This window comes from Andrena cerasifolii, chromosome 10, assembly GCF_050908995.1.
Source record: "Andrena cerasifolii isolate SP2316 chromosome 10, iyAndCera1_principal, whole genome shotgun sequence".
NCBI classification, from domain to species: Eukaryota; Metazoa; Arthropoda; class Insecta; order Hymenoptera; family Andrenidae; genus Andrena; species Andrena cerasifolii.
In genome coordinates this window covers 1400130-1416882 of record NC_135127.1, presented here as the reverse complement: position 1 = coordinate 1416882, position 16753 = coordinate 1400130, and the positions used below count along the sequence as shown (strand labels likewise).

Sequence of the window (16753 nt, the reverse complement as noted above, 5' to 3'; positions counted from 1 at the left end):
AATAGACGATGGTGATACTGACAATTGAGTATCAGTCGGGCATTCATCACTGAAATAGAAACGTTTATATTTTTCGTGGGGTGTAAAAGTTTCTGAAAAGTGCATCAAACAGTTAAATATTGTAGTGAAGGTATGTTACAAAGTATTATTTTGATATAATTTATCATTAAATATGTGTGTTCTTGATTATTCAACAATAGTTTACCAATATAGTTATTTTCTTCTTACAAGGAGAGTATTTTAGGTGTCCGCTCCCGATCATTTTGATTTTTGGATATGTTATAGAGGACCGAAAAATAAGAAATACGTGTTTTTTTATTTTTCCCCAGTTTCATATTTGGAGGGTGAAAACTGCGTTCAAAGTTAGGGTTGAAAAATCATTTTTGTCGATTTTTGAAAATCTGGTGAGTCAGTCATATTTCGCATTCAAAGACACAAAATTCGTCCATTGACACTATTCCCCTATCTCTAATAGTTCTCGAGATATTCCACAAAAATGATTTTTCAACCCTAACTTTAAACGCAGTTTTCACCCCCAAAATATGAAAACAGGGAGAAATAAAAAACACGTATTTCGTATTTTTCGGTCCTCTGTAACATATCCAAAAATCAAAATGATCGGAGGCGGACACCTAAAATACTCTCCTTGTTAGTATAATTGTTAATTTATTTCTTGTCGGAACATGTGTGTACGTAATATGGAACATACCGAGTAACATAGATGAAGTTGATATTGACGATGACGACGATGATGAAATGCTTATTTTGCGATGGTAATTATAAAAATAATGACACTGAAAACTAGACCCAACGTATTCGCTGCTTTCAGTGGGCACACGAGGAATGTGGGGCTTCCGACGTATTATTCACGTGCCCAACGTGTAGAAGACGCAAAAAGCAGTGATGAATTCCAAAAATGATGTATATTTATTTATTTGTACCTTCTACTTAATAAATCTTCATTTTTAGTAAAAAAAAAGTAAAATTTTTTTAGTTTTCTTTACAAATTTCCTAAGTGTGCCATATTAGGACCTATTTTTCGAACAACCGATTTTCAGTCCTTTCAGTTTTACTTACTATAATTGCAAAACAATTTTTTTTTTTTTACATTTGACGATGTAAATATGATTCAGGCGAATGTCCCAATTTCTGCTGATTTAAGAGGTAACTCGTCATAAAGAAGGTGTAAAAAATTTGTTCGTGATCAAAATTTGCAGAGTAATGGATTAATTCTTTAATAATAAATCAACCAATTCAAAAACTATTTAAGAAAGATATTTCAAGATGTTTAACTGTTAGTAATTTGTAATTAAATATATAATGCTTTAAATGTCCGCATTCCTGTTCTTGAAGAATAGCGATTGCCCAAAGCTCGTGCAACACTCGCGTAAATGTTTAAATAATTTAGAATTATTTTGTTGCAACTATAGTACAAACGTAACGCATATAATAATAAGAAAAATACGAAATGAGCAGAAATGGGGACATTCACCTTATGCATTAATTCCTTCGTCCCCTCATGTCAGTTTTATTAAAAAAAAAAAAATTCCCCTACTTTTGACAAGCTTTTGAAATCAGACGTTCCATATTACCTGCCTTTACCCTACATATGCAGCTTAATATTGCTGGTTGTGGCATGTTAGGTGTAGATACTTGATTATTTTAGAGTTTGTGGGCAAGGATGCAGGCAGCGGCATGGGTGAGCAAAGAATAAATGAACTTCGTTTTTCTCGATTGTACTGCATTGTAGTACTTACACCCAGCATTGTACCGTCCGAAGAAATGGTGTAACCCACGGCCGTCTGTAGTACAGGCCGGAACATAGGTAGTGAATTTGGCAACGCTGTCATCAGTCCTATTTGAATTTTCCTGAAGCCTTTCGCTCGTTATGTCACGGCCGACTCTGGTACCGGTCGGAACATAGTCATCGGACTGATGGTTGTTCGAAATGCGGTGTTGCAACATCGTAGTGTCCGGCCTGTACTACAGACGGCCGTATGTAACCACATTGGTTTGCAAGATAAATAAAAAAATGAAGACTGTCATAGTTACATAATAATATGACGAGCAATGTTCTTCTAACATTTATTAGGAATTATTTCCTAATAAATGTTAGAAGAACATTGCTCGTCGTGCAGCTTACGGTACGTTACAATGGGATACAAAAGTTTCTCTATTGTCAAGGAATACAGTTCCGCAATACAACAGAGTTCAAATTGTATGGAAAAAAAAATATGGATTATGCTGTTTTATAATTATTTAAACAACGAGTTCAGATTTCACGTGAAAAAAACGAAATGTAAAAAAGATCATTAATGTTTTTGTTCATAACTTTTTTGTAATTGTTTAAACAATGGATAAAACTTTTGCGAGTTGATAGATCTAATTAAAAGAAGTAACTTCTGTCTTGACACTTTTTTTCTATCTCTTACATTTTGCGTGTTACAAAACAAAATCGAAAAATAACCGAATCTTCAGGGGTTAATTTCACCCCTTTAGAGTGAATTTGAGCAGCAAAAAAATTGCGTTGTAATCAGGAGAAAATCCTGTACTTATCCACAGTTTCAGAACTTTTTGAATTTTTCGGGTTCGGGATCTTCCCTTGTTTTAAGTATACATTCACGATAATATGAAAACTCACAATTTCTTTCAGGGAGTGTTTTCACCCTTGGGACGGTTTCATTAACGAAACAAAAAATGGTTACGTTATTGGTATCGTTTGAACTACATTCCTGCAAAGTTTCAAATTTTTTTAATTTTCGAGCGCTGGACGTCTCTTGTAAAATCTTTTTTTCTAAATGTTCAAAGATCACGTGGCTCTTTTGTTGAATTATACTATTGCTACTTTACTTGAATTATAAAGAAGAATCTACAAGGAAAACAAGTGGTTAAAATTGGAATATGTTAGAAGAGAAAGATAAAGAAAATAGAAGTAAATTTTGACGAGATAAAGTCAAAAAGTGCGACGCTGTTTAATTTGTGACTGTTGTCTGGCGAAAAGGACAGTGAAAATCTACCTTTACTGTACTCTTAATATCGCGCGATAAACCCTCAAGCATTTTGAACACAGTGTATCGCCTAAGGGGGGACCCTGGTGTAACTAGCTGAAAATCGAGGCATTTTTAGGGAATTTTTTTTTAAAGAAAGTATTTAATCGATCTTTTTGAAATTTTCAGGATATTATATTGTGAGATTAAGGTAGATGAAAAAAAAATTTTATTAAAAAAGAGCGGCAAATAACAGAGTTATAAGGGCTTATGTCCAGTCCGTTTGCGACGCAATTGTTCCGCAGCGGGCAACATAGCGTCTACTGTATTCGTCTAAAACCAAAGATTCAACATTTCTTGTTTAGTTTATGAGTGCCCGCACAAATCGTATAAATTCATAACTTAAAAGATGCAAAATTGAACAAATAGCGGCCTCTTGAAAAAAATGTTCATTTTTTCGAACGAAATTTATTTATTTAAACAATATCATTATACCAATAGCTAAGCTCTGTGGAGAATATGTTCACAAATATCCGTGCACATGGTCAAGTCGATCGGTTGAATATTTTTGGAGTTACATCGCCCACTAATTGTAAAACTGTGGTTTCAAGAAAAACGCATTTAAAGTTTTCTCATAACCCGGTGCTCCGTAGCAAAACCGGCTATATCCGCTTTAATTTTTCGAATTTCGTTTTGCGGATTTCGGAGCATATTACTGTGATATTTAACTATTGATTTATACAGAAAAATCAGGCGACCGAAAAGAGGTGAATGTTTGTGAATTTTTTTTGAAAAAGCGGAAGCATGTATTTTTACAGAACATTTTGCATATAAAAGAGCAACATTTAAAGAATATTTGGTAATTTTTTCGTACAAGAATATTTGTGTTTATACTAAATTAACAACCCACATCCAAGAAGCCTTTTTAAAAATTTGGTTTTGCGGTGAGCACTGCCATTCGGAACCAAATTATCTAGAATCTAAAAACAAAAAAGATTTCGTTAGTATATTAATGTACCCTCAGGTTGACGGAGAAAATTTTCCAAAATATTAATGTAAAACAAAATGGCGGCTATTTACAGTTGAAATCCTGATTTTTTTCGCATGATTTTTGCACGAAAAAATCAGGATTTCAAATTTTTTAATTTTGTTTTAAATTAATATTTCAGAAAATTATCTCCGTCAACCTGAGGATACATTAACATACTAACGAAATCTTTTTTGTTTTTTGATTTTAGATAATCTGATTCCGAATGGCAGTGCTCGCCGCAAAAGCAAATCTTTAAAAATGCCTCTTGGATGTCGGTTGCTACTTTATTATAAACGTGAATATTTTTCTACGAAAAAATTACCAAATGTTCTTTAAATGTTGCTCTTTTAAGTGCAAAAAATTTTGTAAAAATATACGCTTCCGCTTCTTCAAAAAAAATTCACAAGTCTTCGCCTCTTTTCGGCCGCCTAATTAGGTATAACCCCTTAACGAGCAAAGAGCGTTACCTCATTAAAAGCGATGCTTTTTAAACAGCTCGAGCATGGTCAATACCGTCTACTGTAACAGTGGAAATTGCTTTTGGTCAAAATCTCTGCCCCTGCATCTGCATAAAATTCTTTTGACCTACTTTTGCAAAATAACATTCCACTGATGCACCATCTTCCATTATAAGAAATCAACGTGTCACATTATTAAATAGCTACTCACGCTGCAACGGAAGCAGATTTAGAATTAGGGTAGATCGGGGCGAATCGGACCACTTTGTGTTTGACGGTAAAAAAAATACTAGTCGAACATGAAAAAACTAATTTTTTATTGTATATTCGTAACTAGTACACTTTTGGCTTTAAGATTAATAATAGAAAATAAAATCAAACGTAAAAATGTTTCTTCTGCAAACAAAAAACCAAAAAGTCAGAAATATCCGATTCACCCCGAAACTTGGGGCGAATCGGATAACCCATACATTTCTGGAAAAAAACTGAAATTTTCATAACAAAACCTTTAGAATCAACTTAAACAAATCTAATTTAATGACAGTGAAGTCAAGTGACACTACTCAGCACACAGATCGGAAGGATATTGCCGTTTTTTGCCGCCTCTATCAGCACAACTCTCGTGGCATCACACTTCTCAGATAATCTTCTGAAAGTGGACGAATTAATTTTTCACCAGAGTAAATACAACACCACCTTCTTAAGACCATTAATTTATTTATTTTTGTCATTTCTCTAAATTTAATTTTTATCACAGATTCCTTTATTTTTATTTGGAGACATAATGATCCCTGATTGCTCTTTTTTACGTACGTACTAACCATCTGTATATAAACAATTATCATATTTATAATCATAAAAATACTCAAATGAAAATAAAGAGTGATCCGATTCACCCCAAATAACGTGATCCGATTAGCCCCATATATTAGTATTTCAAAGGGTGTAGATTACATAAACATATTATGATATAATAGTCTAAAATACATCAAATACTAAACTTGGGCTCCGTGCAAACTAATAACAATAAACACATTGGAATTATCAAGCTTACTTTTTATTTTAAATACGAAATTGCAGATTACGTAGGTTAGATTCGGGCCAAAATTGTAACGTTCGCACGCGTCCATGTCAGTGAAAACGTATGCCAGCTCTAAACAATGACTTAAAACAATTAACGGGCTTTTGCGGTAGGTGCGGGGGAGAGGGACGAGGTACTACGAACGATCGGAATGCTCATTTCTATCGCGGTGTAAGAAATATGGACTAAATTCCTATTTTGATCCGATTCGCCCTGTGATCCGATTCGACCCGGTCTACCCTATGTGAAAACATCTGTGAACAATGAATTTCTTTGCTTTATTCGCAATCTTCTTCTTAGCATGTAAATTCGAATGTAATAAAATATTGTTGCGAGCACCGGGTATAGGCCCGTGCATAGCCTGCTGTTGCTCGTAGCTGAAGATAGAAGAAGGTCGGCTCCCTTGAAGAGGACGATCGGGAGGCCGACAAGAAGACGGTTTTCTAGCATACGCCATCGCGGCCGGACGTGTCCGGCTTAGCCTGTAGCTTTCTGTATGCATAGCCTGTGTCCTGTGTACCAAATATAGTTGCGTCGTGTGTGCGTCCGTCTAATTATTCTACTCCTTTGCGTCGGGGTGGCCTGCGATAGAATCGCCCCGACGCAACAATATATATCCTCCCTGGAATTTAAAAATTTGTTATACATTCAAAAACACAGAAAGCATGCGGAGAGGCAAATATGTGTAGGGGAGGCCGGGGCTAAAAGTTCCGATTTCGATAAAACATAAAAAATGACTGGAAAATAAAGTAGTTATTCCCTTCACTATTCATTAATTTTTTTTGTTAAATTTATTATATTTTCTGATTTTAAGCTTGTATTTGATTTATTGTAAGAGGTTTTTCATAGAAAGTAATTTATTTGTGGCTGATCGAAGCGGAACTTCTTACCCCTATTTGGGGCAAGTTGTTATCGCATTGGGGTAAGTTGTTACTAAGATATAAGAGTTGTCTTTTAATGAAATATTTCATTTTCTAATGAAATAAAACAGAATTTTATTGATAATGTTTATTTATGAAGGTTCGGACCAACAAAACTGTATTATCTATAAAAGAAAACCAAAACGATATAATAACCATAAACATTATCTTTGGTATAAAAACTATAATCTACTAATCAGTCTTACATTCAACTGTATGTAGGTACCTACTTATTAAGATTCATACTTGTAGCCTACTGTGGCCTCTTGTCCACACTGTATTATTTTAAAAAATCGCGATAGAATCATGTGGCAGATATTAAATTCTCTACCGACAGTTTTTATTTATCTTTACGCATAACTTCGATCGAAGTCGTGTCCCTTTCCGCCTTTCATTCACATGTTCGCATCTTAAAGCACAGCGGAAACAATTTAAGGTGAATGTCCCAATTTCTGCACATTTCGTATTTTTCTTATTATTATAAGCGTCACGTTTGTACTATAGTTGCAACAAAATAATTCTAAATTTTTTAAACATTTACGCGAGTGTTGCACGAGCTTGGGGCGATACATACATCGCTATTTTTCCTGAGCAGAAATAAGGACATTTAGAGCATTACATATTTAATTACAAATTACTAATAGTTAAACATCTTGAAATATCTTTCATAAATAGTTTTTGAATTGGTTGATTTATTATTAAAGAATTAATCAATAACTCTGCAAATTTTCATCACAAACAATTTTTTTCACCTTCTTTATGACGAGTTACCTCTTAAATCAGCAGAAATAAGGACATTTAGAGCATTACATATTTAATTACAAATTACTAATAGTTAAACATCTTGAAATATCTTTCATAAATAGTTTTTGAATTGGTTGATTTATTATTAAAGAATTAATCAATTACTCTGCAAATTTTCATCACAAACAATTTTTTTACACCTTCTTTATGACGAGTTACCTCTTAAATGAGCAGAAATTGGGACATTTAGAGCATTACATATTTAATTATAAATTACTAATAGTTAAACATCTTGAAATATCTTCCTTAAATAGTTTTTGAATTGGTTGATTTATTATTAAAGAATTAATCAATTACTCTGCAAATTTTGATCACAAACAAATTTTTTACACCTTCTTTATGACGAGTTACCTCTTAAATGAGCAGAAATAAGGACATTTAGAGCATTACATATTTAATTACAAATTACTAATAGTTAAACATCTTGAAATATCTTCCTTAAATAGTTTTTGAATTGGTTGATTTATTATTAAAGAATTAATCAATTACTCTGCAAATTTTGATCACAAACAAATTTTTTACACCTTCTTTATGACGAGTTACCTCTTAAATGAGCAGAAATAAGGACATTTAGAGCATTACATATTTAATTACAAATTACTAATAGTTAAACATCTTGAAATATCTTCCTTAAATAGTTTTTGAATTGGTTGATTTATTATTAAAGAATTAATCAATTACTCTGCAAAATTTTCATCACAAACAATTTTTTTACACCTTCTTTATGACGAGTTACCTCTTAAATCAGCAGAAATTGGGACATTCACCTTATACATTTGCGGTGGGGCAAGTTGTTACGGTAACAACGTGCCCCAAGTCACGGTTACAATTAGCCCCTGCCGACACATGTAGCAATTTCAAAGACTATTCTGCTTATACATATATTCAAACGATAAACGCTATCACGCCATCTTCTTAAATGTCATTTGATCCATAAGAACGAATAAATCTATAATATCGACGTTAAATAATTGATATAGACCAGAAAATAATGATAGAAATTTTTTTTACTTATCTGGTACGCGACTAATAGGTCCTTGCTTACAACCACACGATTCGCTGTCGCGGACGGTATTAAAGTGGGCGGCAGAGTGGCGTGATCAACTCACGCGGAAAAAATAATTTAAAGTAAGGTAAATGTACCAATAACTAGCCGTTTAAGGAAACGGTGGCAAAGTATAATGAATATTGTGTATAAAATTAAGAATTTAAATGGAACTTTTTTTCATTCATAAAGATTTTGTTGTTTCTCATCAGTATTTACATAACAAAATTTTATTTGTTTGATATTTAACATAAAATAAACAAGAATATCTGTACGTGTAAATGTACCAATACATAGCCAACCTCACGCGATTGACCTAGCATCCCAATTTTCATGTCCCAGTACCTAGCCATAGGTTTTATAATCGCGTAAAAATTATTTTAAAAACTGTTTCTTTGTCTTAAATGGAAAAACCCGTCAAGGAAAATTAAGAAGTACAGATATATAAAATTATTATATAAGTAACCATAATAAACAGATTAGGAAATAAAATTAAAAACATTTTATTTATCTTATAAGTAATATAATTTTGTATTATATATATTATTACAATTATATCTTTATTATTTATTAAATATACTTATGTTTTTCTTTTTTTATTATCTTCTTTTTTCGGCTATTAATTTTTTAATTTCATTGTTAAGTTTTTTGTTTTCCTCGGCAATAGCTTTTTTTCTTCAACTTTTCTTCTTTGCTTCATCTCTAAGTCTTTTTCTTTCTTGTATTTCCATTTGTTTTCTTAGTTTCTCCTCCTGGATTTGAATGTGATGCATCTGCCATTCTTCAGACGTTAATATCGTAGAGATCCTATTTGATTTTTTGGCTTTTTTATTTGGAATTGCATTAGGCCAAATCAAAACACTTTATACTATTAAAAAATACTCCTGATTATACACTAGTGCAAGTCTTTGAGTATACTAAATCGCGACTTGCCTTATACATGGACGCTTGGTTAATAATTGGGTCAGACACGAATATTTTGTACCGATATATAGCCACGTATTTTTTACATAAAATACAATCTAAATGCGTAATACCGCGTTAATTACTTGCTTTAAATACTCTTAGGATTCCATAAGTTATTCGTTCGTATAAAGAAACTCAATATTACACTAATTATTCGCTTAACCAACATCGCTTACTCCTTAGCAAATTCTGAAGAATCTAGCAAAATTCGTCATGCGTCTTTACTGTGAGATTTCAAACAATTTTTTAAGTGTTTTAACCATAATATTTATCAAAATCATTTTTAGTGTATGAAGTTTAAGGATTATATAACACAAATTAATCAATATATTGTGCCTGATTGATATACATAGCTTAATAATAATTAATATCTGCATCAGTGGCCATGCATTACATGGCTAGTCATTGGTACATTTACCTTACAACGCTCTTTTTATTTTGAAGATAGAGCCGTCGGAACAACTTACCCCCGGAGCTTTTAGCCCCGGTCTCCCCTACCTACATGTCCTTGTTGTTTTCTGTAGCATACTGTTTAGGTGTAATATGAGTAGATAGCATCAGAAATAACGATGGGTCTGTGTAAATTGAAGAGAAGTTGTTTATAGTACCTCTACTCGCAATATTACAACGTTTGCTTTAGTCTTCTGATCTTTTTCCAATGGCTTTCCACTTCTGAATTCCACAACAGATTGTAAACATTCAATGAAGCGGAGCATGTTGGTGAGAGTACGAAGAGCGCGTTTTCGAGAACTTCTTCGACGAAGGAAATGATATACGGCGCCGCTAAGCTCAGACAGGTATTCGTATCAATGGTGAAATCGCGGTCACTGGCTCCATTCAAATGTGCTCACCGTTCGGCACATTAAGCAATTTGATTTCATGCAGGCAAATACCGATAAACGAGAATCGAAACATGCAATCGCTTGGAACGGATCGAAACTACATGCATGAATATGGAATATTCATATGCGTACTAATGCACACGAATATGTTTACATATTATAGTCCACTTTAAGTAGTTGCAACTAAATAAATCATACATCCCCTTTTATATGCATAATTAATTGTATGTTTGAACTATAATAATAATAATAATAATTATTATTAATCTTACTTGTATTTACCTGTATATTATGTACTCTAAGGGGTTTTTCCCGTAAATAATAATAATAATAATAATAATAATAATAATTATTAATCTTACTTGTATTTACCTGTATATTATGTACTCTAAAGGGTTTTTCCCGTAAATAATAATAATATAAATAATAATAATAATAATATTTATTATTATTATTATTATTATTATTATAATAATAATAATAATAATAATAATTATTATTATTTATATTATTATTATTATTATTATTATTATATTTATTATTATATTTATTATTATTATTATTATTATTATTATTATTATTATTATTATTATTATTATTATTATTATTATTATTATTATTATTATTATTATTATTATTATTATTATTATTATTATTATTATTATTATAATTATTATTATTATTATTATTATTTACGGGAAAAACCCTTTAGAGTACATAATATACAGGTAAATACAAGTAAGATTAAACCGTCCGCGTACTAAAAAACAATAAAACTGTTGGAATGGTTGTTGAATAACTGAACACTGAGTTACTAATTGTAATATAACAAAGTATAATATAGTACGGCAAAAGCCTAATCGGCAACACGTTTCTTTGCGTTACAGTCTTGTGTGTGCAAAAAAGAAACAGAGAATATATATTCAGGTCGCTGTATAAATTCGCTGTCGACCAATAGATGGAGCGACAAGTATCGAGATTATAATTACTTACTATATTACAACAAAAACGCTACAGCGAGATTGAAAGATTATACTAAGAGTTGGTCAAACAATTGATTCCGAAATGAATTTTGAGATATAGAGAACAAATCTATTTCCGCGAGGCACTGATTGACCTCCTCCATGGCACGGTTTATGGGGTCAGCGGTATAGTGGTGATATTCCGGTATCTGTGGCTTAAAGAGGGGTCTCAGACGCAATGACCGTTCGGGGGCGTGAAAACGTAACGATGCAACGAGCTCGTGACAATTAATCTGACCGTGAATAACCCTATACAGAAACATTAGGTCGGAAAACACGACGGCGGTCACTGAGGGTAGTGAGCCTCGTTTTGCGTAAGGCAGGACCATAATCATGGTACGTAGAACCGCATAGGGCAGCCAGTTGCCCTCAAGACCAGCCTGAGGAACTTATGCTGGACACGTTCAATTAAGTTAACATATTGCCTATGCCTTGGGCTCCAAATTATCAAATTATATAATAATAATATTATCTACAGAAAGGGCATACACAAACGTGGAGAAATTAATTGAAATTACAACATATGTCACAAATTTACAAAATTGCTAAAAGTCAGGTGTATCCATCCATATCGTCATAAAACAAACCACATATAAACAACGTAGCAAAGGGAACAGAATAAATTATTGGTAATAAGCTAAAAATAAATTTACACTTATAGAGGATGCATGGATTCACCGAAAACAATTTCTGATCCTACGTAAGAGAAACGAGGATGAATTTAAATATGAGTTTCTTTTTTTTAAAGAGAGATTAATAAGAGAGATTAATAATCTACTTAACCCGGCGCACAGTGGGGCACGTAACATAGGATTCGCGGAAAAAATGTCATAACTTCGGTGTTTCTCAATATTTTTGAGTACTTTTTTTTATATTATTTGTTAATAGCCAACGCTTATATGGACAGCAACATAAATAAAATTGAAGCATCTTTAACAAATGAAATAGTAATAAACCGAAAAAACGAAGAGTGCACAGCGCAGTCGGGTGATTATGTATTAATAACAGCCAAAGTTGCAAATAGTTGCACCCAATTTTTTTATGGCTGTTAGTAGATGGTATCTGCTTTCAATTAGTACTATCTAGAGCCCGGAGGAAGGCGGACCTTTGTTTATAAACCTAAAAAAGTTAATGAAAACTTGAAATACTGGGTAGCTTCGTTTGAAGTCGTATAGTGGGATTACAGTGAAGAATTTTCGAAGAATATTTATGTCACAAATAAGCTGAGACTATACACATTCGAAATACATGCGGTAAAAAAATAAAAATATCTAGAGGAATTCCGAAAAAATTCGACAATCTCGTACAAATATTGACACGAAAGGTTAACTTCAGATCAATTTTTCTTTGCAATTAACATGAATATGACATATCTGTCATATACGTTAGATACGTTGGTCTATTGGCTTTCAGGATATAGTGATGGATACATAAAAATACAACTTTCATTTTAAGACTTTTTTCCTCTCCAGCCCCACTGTGCGGCGGGAGGCGCACCCCACATTGTAAGACAGGTTGTCGCTACCGGGTGAAAAATACCCAAAATTGAAACGTAAAAAAACACGGTTTCAGAATATTTTTTTAACTTTGTAATTTTTATGTTAAAGTACAGTGTTTTAAGAATCAAACAAAATTTGTGAAATATCTTAAAATCTTTATTAGAGTTCTTTAAAAAAATTGTAACAAAAAGTCAGTCTTCATATTTTCGCAACTAGCGCCTCTGTGGTAAATTTTACCCAGTAGCGCCTCCCGCCGAGTTAAAACACCAATGCGTACATTTAAGAAATCTCTTGATTGATTACCTTAAATGTCATTAGTTTTTTGCTTGTTATTTCCTCACCTTTCTGTTTGACTATCTCCCTTTTCGTAAAAGACAACGTGAAAGCTAACTATTTTCCCCTAGAAGGTAGCCGAAATTTTAAGAGAATACGGAAGAAGAATATTGTATTGAATATAAAATAATTTAGCGACAAAGGTGTTAAACCAGAAATGAAGTTGACACAACTCATATCTTTATTTGGTACTGTGTATTTAAATCAGATGCAGGTACTTGCCTCCTGGATTAACTTTCGAAATTCTTCCTCTTTGATCGAATTTAAAAAGAGCGATTAAGCGAGGAATCAGTCGAAGAAGATTCGGAGTAACTTGTAATTCAATAGCTCTTGATTCGAAACACGGAGAAGATTCATCATAATCGACGTACAAGTGATTTACTGATTAATGCAGGTCGACAAGCAATTTAGGGATTTTGCCTAGTCATTGAGACACGACTATACGGTTCGAGGAGAAATGCAGATGCAATCGGATTTCAAGCGAGATCGATGGTGCACGTTCGCTGCGGCCTAATTAGGTTTCACGAGCACCCATCGAAAATCATGCTGGTGATATTCTGTTATACATATAGCCATTAGTGCATTTCAGATGTCGTAATTCACTGAATTATTACGCGATCGCGCGATATATGTGGAAATATTTATTGGATAATTATATACTTTAAGTATTCCTCCTTGATTTTAATAACCTTGAAAATATATACCTACGTTGCCAGGATCATTACTCTGAGTAACTTTTTCCTATACACATACAGTGGCTCACAGCCATAATCGTACACACTTTAAAATCGCATAACTTTTTTAAAATTAATCCAAACGACTTGAGTTTTTTTTAGAAGCTAGAAGGATTAGTTTTCTAAGTGACGTGATTCGTTGTTTAGAAAAAAATGCACTTGGTCGAAATAGCAAAAAAAAATTAGGAAAGGTCGTTTTTTTAACCTTTTTTTTGTGAGCCTGTAACGTAAATTCAAAAAACCCGTTTGTAGATTTAAGTAAGTTATATAGGTGCCTAAAATTTTATGAAAATCGGTTAACGTTGCTCTGAGCTATAAACTAAATAAGGTCGAGAATCGCGGAAATTCCCAAAATCAGCGATTCTCGACTTTATTCTGCGATCTTTAAGCGTTTATAGCTCAGAGCAACTTTAACCGATTTTCATGAAATTTTAGGCACGTATACAACTTACTCCAATCTACAAACGGATTTTTTGATTCTTCATTACACGCTCACAAAAAAAAATTGAAAAAACGACCTTTTCTATTTTTTTTTTGCTATTCCGACCAAGTGAATTTTTTTTTAAAACGACGAATCACTTTGCTTTGCAAACGAATCCTTCTAGCTTCTAAAAAAAACTCAGGTCGTTTGGATTAATTTTAAAAAAATTATGCGATTTTAAAGACTGTACGATTATGGCTGTGAGCCACTGCAACCGCCGCTCGGCCTTAATTTCCGAGATATTCGCAAAGAACTTTAGTTAAACTTGCTAGGTTACGAGTACACTTCATTCCGGCGAATAAATTGCGTAAAGTAATAACCAAGGATTGGTTTCAGCTATTGTCATGTAAGCAAACTCCCTGCGCTCCCGCTCAGCAAGTTTCCAATATTCTAATAGAGTAGGGGAGACGAGGGAAATACGAGCCAGTTAACGAAAAGTCAAGATATTTAATCAATCAGTATCAAATACAGTATCAAATAACCGGTTTGCAAAGGTTTTCGTAACGATTAGTTAAAAAACTGATAAAAGAAAAATTAAGTAAACGTAAATTATGTTAAATTATCCATCATTAAGAGGGAATAATTTTTCCTCATTTTTCGGCGCAAATTGCATTCCGATATCTTTTATAGTTCAAAAGTTATACGAAAAAGGCCCCAAATTCTTCAACTCGGGCCGGGAAATTTCAAGCAGCTCTTTGCGACGTTAATTTGAAAGAGACCATCCTAAAGTTTTCGAAGCTCGGTCATCACTGCTGTCCAGCGATCGGTGGCAGCTCTCCGAACCCCGGGCCGGCGCATCCCATACAGCACACTTCGTTGCAGCAGTATTGTAGGAACGTTGCTGCAATATTGTGTTGTTGCAGGTTGCATTGCAATATTGCAGGAACGATGCTGCAATATTTTTGTGCATTATTGGAGTGGCAACGATCCTGCAATATTGCAAGTTCGTTGCCGTGCAATGTTCCGTTGGCAACGATCGTACAATATTTCAGCAATATTGCAATTTCGTTGCCGCGCAATGTTCCATTGGCAACGATCCTACAATATTCCTGCAACATTGCGCGCACATCGTCGCGCAATATTCCAGTGGCAACGCCCCAGCAAAATTCCACCCACATTACCGTACCATATTGCAGAAATATTGGAGTGGCAACGCTCCTGCAATATATCGCCCGTATCATTGCAGAGACGTTGCTGCAATGTTACGGTGCTGTGTGGGGGAATGCGTCCGCGAGGCGCTGTTGTCATTTTACCAGTTCGCGCGAGCGCGGGTTGCAAGATTAAATGATGACCCTGTAGAACGCAGCGTCTGACAGAGTCACATTACCTGGTTACGGGAGCCACTGCCTAAAGGTACGAAAACCAGTCGCCTATTCAGCTAGCCTTTCAGGTTTTTACCTGCGGAGGCCCTTCTACCATTATAAAGGAAATCGTTATCCAAACGTGACCCTCGGTAGTAACAGCAAGCGTTCACTGTTAGTAATCGTTGAGAGTTCGAGGTGCACGTTTCGCGGAGATTGGTGTACTCGAAGTGTCAGTGAATTTAGAAGAATGGAACTTAGAAGCAATGACAAAATATTTCTCCTAGAGCATGACGAAAGTGTAATTGCTGGCGCAAAACTTCCTAGCAATGGACAGGTTTTGCGTGTACTATTTTATAATTTACGTAAAGAAAAGCTGAATCTTCGATCAAGCGCCGCTGTAGTTGTAAAAGAAGTGGAAGTTTTTTGGGATAAAGCACGTATCCCGAAAAAAGGAACGCATCACAGCGTTGAAAAATTATTAGCGATGTATCAGCATTGGCGAACGCTGCAACGATCCCGAAAACGGCGAAGTGAGCTGCAAGAGAGGAAAGAAAAAGAATTTCTAAGCTCATTAGATGATCTTTTTGATATCGCTCACCAAGATGCGTTGAATCTAATTGAAACCGAAGAAGACAAACTTCTGCTTCTAAATCAAAGAAAAAGGGGAAGGCCGGGATCAATGCTGCGAGCAGATTTTAACGAGGGAAGAAAGTCGGCAAGCACTTCGGCGAGGAGAAGAGCTACGAACACAACGATTTCAAGCAATCGCGGAAATAGAAAGTATGATGTTCTTTTAATAATTTTTGTTTAACTTCTTCGTAGAAATCAGGTAAACATTTCACTCTCATTATGGAAGAAAGGCAACTTCAATTAATATCTTCGAGTGACGAACCATTTCTGGTTCACGCTATACTCGAAGATGCTACTGCATTTCAAGGTTCTATTATATAGATTACAGAAGAACCTGATTTTTTTAGTGAACCAGGTCCGAGCAGACCAAAGAAGAGGTAATTAATATGAAACTCGTGGCGATTTTGGACAAGTGCAAAGTGAGTGACCGAGATGCAGTTCGCATTGTTATTGGTACCGCTGCGGCATTACAGCATAAAGTGGAGGATTTAATAATTAATCGCTCTTCGATTCGGCGTTATCGCCGTTGTCTTCGCGCAGAAAGGACCATCAAATTACGAGTAGCCTTTCGAACAGGTCTACTGGAGACTGTAGCGGTACGTTGGGATGGGAAAACA

At 34.2% G+C, this 16753-nt stretch overlaps 2 protein-coding genes across 22 annotated transcripts in view; one reads left to right on the top strand and one right to left on the bottom strand.

Moving 5' to 3' along the window:
• The window catches only part of LOC143373925 (uncharacterized), a 476822-nt gene that overhangs the window by 257908 nt on the left and 202161 nt on the right, over positions 1–16753 (top strand). The window lies entirely within an intron of this gene.
• Positions 1–16753, bottom strand: part of LOC143373955 (uncharacterized) — a 78033-nt gene that overhangs the window by 901 nt on the left and 60379 nt on the right. The gene's annotated exons all lie outside the window — the stretch shown is intronic.